We start from the raw sequence: 6,851 nt of genomic DNA, 5'->3' as shown, positions 1-6,851 counted from the left end.
AGGGGAAACCCTCTAAGGTAGAGAAAGCCCACTCCCCTATTGCTAGAGAGCCCTCTACTTCCTTTGGGTGCCTCACCCTTGGCAGCAACTGCAAGGAACCAGACAGCCCAGATCAGGGTCTGACCTGGATGTACTCTCTCCCTGCTCATCAAGCTGGTCCACTTGAACTCCCTGGACATCCACCGCCACACTGGTCACAGAGAACTTCAGTTGAGAACAAGAAAAGGCTTCTTCAACAAGCAGACCAAGACATAGGATTGGTGTAGAATAGCATCAAATCAAGATTTTTCAGAGGCATTGGCTAGGCTAGACCTTCCTGTTCTGATTTACATAAGAAGAAGCTGATGATTAACTCTCCAGCTGGGAAAAAAATCATTTGGTAGGCGTTGAACTCATAAGGTGGTAGAAACAAAAGATATTTAGGATCAGGTAAACCAAAAAAACTTCAGCTCAGATATCAATAGTGGGCAGGAAGGCAGGAAGTAAGTAGTGAGTGAAGGTGGTCAGGAGATAAAACAGAGAATAGTGGGGTCTGTGGAAAATTAGACTCTGCACTGCAGGGGCAGTGACTTTACAATCCCAGTACACATTTGATTTGTAAAAGTGTAGATAGGTCAAACCAGAACTCTACAATCTCTCTCTCTTTATTTTAAAAATTATTTTATTATATATTTTTTTGGTTTTGTTAGCAGAGCAGTGTTCAGCTTTGGTTTGTGGTGGTATAGGGGATTGAACCTAGGACTTTGGAGCCTCAGCCATAAAAGGCCATTTACATAGCCATTATGCTATCTACCTTCTGCCATATTATCTTTATTTATTGGATAGAGACAGCCATAAATCAAGAGAGTAGGGAAATATATATATGTTACTGCCTCCTCACTTGAGAAGCTTTCCCCAGGACTGGGGACTTGAACATGGGTCCTTGCGTATTATAACACATGTGCTCAACCAAGTGTGCCACCACCTGGCCCCAAATCTCAATATCTCTTTCTCCCATAAGGGTTATTGCTAGAGCTGGGTGCCATTATTATGAATGCACTATTCTCAGAAGCCATTTTTTTCTTTCTATTTTACTTGATTGGACAGAGAAATTTAGAGTAGAGGGGGGGGAAAGAGAGACACCTGCAGACTTGCTTCACAGCTCATGAAGAGTCCCCCCTGAAAATGGAAAGCAGGGCACATTGCAACTGGTGCATTCACCTAGGTGTGCCACCACTCAGCTTCTACAACATCTCTTGGTCTTTTCATGTAGTCTTAATTCTTTTTTTAAAAAATGCAGTGTTAGTCCTACACAGTACTTCCACTAGTTCAAGTTGTTATGAAAGGCCTTGCAATTCTGATTTAGATCCAGGCCCAAGGAGGTAAAGTTACTAGAAGCAGTTCCATAGGGGTTAGCCCTCAGCATTCTGGGCTCTCATTTCTCATTGTAGCATTCTTTCCATTGGAAGGTCAAGCTCTGAGAAACAGCTAGTATGTGATGAGGAATCTAGTATATGATCCAAGACTACTACCATCCTGTCCTGTCCCTGCAGGCTCCTTCTGACTTTTAATAAAGGATCAAGGATGGGACTTCTTTTTAAATTTTTTTTATTTATTTAAAAAAGGAGACATTAACAAAACAATAGGATAAGAGGGGTACAACTCCACACAATTCCCACCACCAGATCTCTGTATCCTATCCCCTCCCCTGATAGCTTTCATATTCTTTATCCCTCTAGGAGTATGGACCCAAGGTCATTGTGGGATGCAAAAGGTGGAAGGTCTGGCTTTTGTAACTGCTTCTCCGCTGAACATGGGTGTTGACTGGTCGATCCATACTCCCAGCCTGCCTCTCTCTTTCCCTAGTAGGGTGGGGCTCTGGGGAAGTAGATGGGGCTTTTTAATACTTTAGACTGGGTGACCAAGTCAGAACTGTCAGAGACACTTGTTAAAAACCTCATCTTCCTATATCAGGTCCTGGGGGGGGGGGCAGGAATTTAATATTGGCATAGTAGGTTTGAGAACTATCTGTTTAATGCACTGAAGGTTTCACACTTGCTGAGAGAGGTAGGGGGAGTCATCAATAGATTTTATACTCCAATGGATATAAAACTCTGCACTGCAAGTTGCAATGACCTTCCTTAAGGTCAGGGAAAGGGGCTGCCTGCTACACCTTGCTTTTTTTCACATGTATAGACTTTGGATGTCGTTCTTTTCCCACTTCTTAAAGTTAAACTGCCTCTTCCAAGAAATTTCGCTAGAATCTCTTAAAAACCTCATTTATTTTTTAAAATTTATTTTATTGGGGGATTAATGTTTTAAAGTCAACAGTAAATACAATAGTTTGTATATACATAATATTTTCCAGTTTTCCACATAACAATACAACCCCCACTGGGTCCTCTGCCATCATGTTCCAGGACTTGAACCCACCCCACCCCCCAGTCTTTTACTTTGGTGCAATACACCAACTCCATTCCAAGTTCTGCTTAGTGATTGAAAACCTCATTTCTTTGCTTTTCCAGTACTTCTTACTTCCTAATTAGTTATATACAGAAGTGTCTTTCTCCTTAAGGAGGCCTTTTCCACTGACATACCCATCATCTCAGTTTCTTCTGTGTATTCTGGTGTTTCTCAAAAACAGGTATTGACCTTCTAACTCACAGTGTGTGTGCCATTCCTACGATAAACTATTGCTATTATTATCATTATTTTGCCACCAGGTTTATTAGTGGGGCTTACTGCCTGTAGGACTCCAGGACTTCACTGCTCCCAGAAAGCCTGACTGACAACTAGATGAGGAGGGGAGGCAGGAGACAGTAGAGGTGACTCTTAGGCTTGTAAACAAGGTGGAACCACAATCTGGCCTGGGGGCTGAATGCAAGGATACGATCCATGATCCATGGGTTTTGATCTAGACCAGAGGACAAATCTCAAATTCACTATGCTCCCAGGAACACTGCAGAGGGAAGTGTCTGTGGAAAACCGGGAAATATGAGAATATTTGCAAATGAGTCTAACTCTCTCTGTTCTTCTACTCAAGAATCATATAAACTTCTTCCAATTTCTACAATTAGACATCAATCTGAAGAGCAGATGAAGGGAGGGGAGGGAACAGTTCTAGAGGCTTTGGATTTACTTGAAAAAGTTTAAGTTAGCTTAAAAGCTATTTAAATTATTGACTAGAATTGAGTACCAGATTGAACTCAATGTAATTATCTACCATTAGCCACAGGACAAGGAGTTCTTCTCTTTGCTAAGAACAGAAGTTAGCTAGTGATATATACAACTCATCAAACTGAGTCTATTGCTTCTAGAAAATAAGTATTAAAAGAAGGAACTCTGAAGGGGTCTGACTTCTCAGTCTTCTACTTAGTGTGTTGTCTGAGATTGTGTGACGATCTTAAGCAACCACTATTGTTCAGGTCTTACATCCTGGGAATTTCATATGACAGGAAGCAATGACATTAAATACTATTCACGGAATAAATGCCTTGTAGGTGGAAGACCCTGGGATACATGCTTTCTAGTCATGACCTAATTCAATGCAATTATTCTCACATTATCAATAAAGAAATTGAGGTTGTAAGGTAAAATGAACGGTCAAATATCCCAAGGCTGAGTAACATAACATCCAGTACTTGAGACCAGATTCTATGTGTCTAAGATGCAGGTTTTGCCATGTAGAGAATAAGGAGTTGGAAATAAGGAGTCTTGGAAGACTAGGGAGTATGGGCTCAGTTCAACAATTTTTGAACTATGAAAAATCATTTAATCTTTTAGAAAATTGAGTAAGCACTTAATGTCGCCCCCTCAGACTGTGATGTCCCCATCAGTAGCATAGAACAGTGACCCTGAAGAACACAGGGTTTTGATGAGCTCACTGTGTTCTCCCAGATTGGTTTACTAAAACCCTGGAGGATAAAGCAGAATGAGAGAATACTTTGGTATGAAGTTTGACTAAAAATATACACTTATCTATCATGTTCATCCATTATAGATCAACCTTAAAGGCATCAGAGCCATGGAAGCAGTTTGAGGGTGGAGTTTAATCTGCAGGTGGACAAGACAAAGGGTGAATTTAATGGAGATGGATGGAGTATGATTACGAGCAACATCCCTCTCACCCCACCTGGCCTCAGGGATGGGATCTTAGAGTTTCCCTTTACAACCTTTTCTTGACAGTCTTCTAACAGTCACATTATTTAAATACTTTAACAAGATATTCGAGTAATTCTCTATCTGTTCCATCCTATCTTTTCAGTATAATGTCTCACTGTAGCCTCTCACTGCATCCAAGAGTTATTATACCCATCGCTACACCTAAATCCCCTTACTCATGACTAACCCTTGTCACTGCTTCCCCATCACTGCATCTAGTCTTGTTAATTACATTTCCCTTTCCTGGAAAGTTTTATCTTGACTTGTTCTCCTAGTTAAATCCTACTTGTCTTTCAAGACCTCATGGAGACATGGCACAGACTCCCTCATTTCCAAATGCTAGAATTATTTTTCTGATACCCCTGTACACTTCATTAATATCTCTACTATACTATTTGAAAACTCTTGTCTTTATTTTATAGCTGGTTTAGCCACAAGTGGTGGTGGTGGTGACATGGCTCATGCCCTGGTCACATAATGTCATTTGTGATTTAAGTCATAGCTGCAGTAGACAGCTCTTGTAGACTCAACCTCACCTTGCCCTGACAGAATACCCAGTGAGCATGACTTTCTCTTTTCTTCCCCAAAGCCTTCTTTGGGAAGTGTCCAGTAACCCTCAATATAAAAGGTATGAAATTCAAAAGTTACACGATCCTGTTTTTTTAATATTTATTTATTCCCTTTTTGTTGCCCTTATTATTTTAGTGTTGTAGTTATTATTGTTGTTGTTGTTGATGTTGGTACTGTTGGATAGGACAAAGAGAAATTGAGAGAGCAGGGAAAGAATGAGAGAGGGAGAGAAAGATAGACACCTGCAGACCTGTTTCACTGCCTGTGAAGCAACACCCCTGCAGGTGGGGAGCCAGGGGCTCAAACTGGGATCTTTCAACAGGTCCTTGTGCTTCGTGCCATGTGCACTTAACCCGCTGCGCTACCGCCCGACTCCCACATGTTCCTGTTTATAGAGGTTTATGTCTACTTCTCAGGAGGTAGAAGGTCATAGAGAAACTGCATTTTATAGCTTACAGGAGTCCTGCCAGTAACCCATCCTTATCTTCTCCCTGCTTATCTTCCCATCCTTATCTTCTCCTGGCTCAGTCTCTGTCCTCATAAAACTAAATTAAATTCCCTGACACGAGAAAAAGACCAACAAAGTAGTGTGTTTCTGTATCTGGATCACTCACCAGTCAAGGACAAAATCATGTTACAAAGATACACTGTGGTGGGATGAAATGAGATCCAGGTGGAAGGACTGCACTGAGCTGTGCTTCAATTCATCACTTCTAAGGTATAAAAGTTTATGGTAATTATAAAACTTGTGTTGACTGACTTTTATTAAATATCTTGGAATACTTGCAGAAAATGACAGGCTTGGCTCAATTAGCTGTCAATACAGAGTACATGAAAACTCAAAGGAGGCTTTTAAACAAAACTAACTTTTGGAGCTATAGTTAGACTACACTGAAAATTAGACTCAACATTCAAGCACTAATGTTGGTGAGAAATCTACAAGGCAGGTGAAATATGTTAACTTATCAAGGGTTCTTTTCACCGGAGTAAGAAAGAATGTATTCATGCAAATGGCACCAGAACATGTGGGAAGTTTGGTGGTGATAGCTCTTTTTATGTCAGGGTTGGCAGTAGGCAATGCTACCATGAAAATGGACTTCAACATGCAGAAGAATGAAATTTAACCACTATATTTCACCAAACACAAAAGTAAATTCCAAATTGATCAAGGACTTGGATGTTAGACCAGAAACTATCAAATACTAGGAGGAAAATATTGGCAGAATTCTTTTTCGTCTAAATTTTAAAGGCATCTTCAGTGATATGAATTCAATTACAAAGGAGACTAAATAAAAAATAAACCAATAGGATTATATTAAATTAAAAAGCTGCTGTACAGCAAAAGAAACTACCACCCAAACAAAGAGACCTCCTACAGAATGGGAGACCTTTTACATGCCATACATCAGAAAAGAGGCTAATAACCAAAATATATAAAGAACTAACGAAGCTCAGCAACAAGAAAACAAATAACCCCATCCAAAAATGGGGAGAAGATATGAACAGAATATTCACCAAAGAAGAGATCCAAAAGGCCTACAGACATGAGAAAAAATGCTCCAAGTCACTGATCGTCAGAGAAATGCCAATAAAGACAACAATGAAAAACCACTTCACTCCTGTGAGAATGTCATACATCAGAAAAGGTAGCAGCAACAAATGCTGGAGAGATTGAGAGGACAAAGGAATCCTCCTGAGCTGCTGGTGGGAATGTAAATTGGTTCAACCCCTGTGGATAGCAGTCTGGAGAACTCTCACAAGGTCTCACAAGAACTGGACCTACCCTATTTATGAAACTGAAATTCCTCTCCTGGGGATATATCCTATGGAATCAAAAGCACCCATCCAAAAAGATTTGTGTATAACTATGTTCATAGCAGCACAATTTGTAATAGTCAAAACCTAGACTCAACCCAGTTGTCCAGCAACAGATAAGTGGCTGAGTAAGCTTTGGTATATATACATAATGAAATGCTACTCAGCCATTAAAAATGGTGAATTCACCTTCTTCACCCCATTCTGAATGAAGCTTGAAGGAATCATGCTAAGTGAGGTAAGTCAGAAACAGAAGGATGATCTCACTCATAGACAGAAATTGAAAAACAAGATCAGAAGGGAAAACACTAAGCAGAACTTGGACT

Source organism: Erinaceus europaeus, chromosome 2 (genome assembly GCF_950295315.1).
Source record: "Erinaceus europaeus chromosome 2, mEriEur2.1, whole genome shotgun sequence".
Lineage (NCBI taxonomy): Eukaryota > Metazoa > Chordata > Mammalia > Eulipotyphla > Erinaceidae > Erinaceus > Erinaceus europaeus.
Note: the sequence above shows the minus strand (reverse complement) of the source record.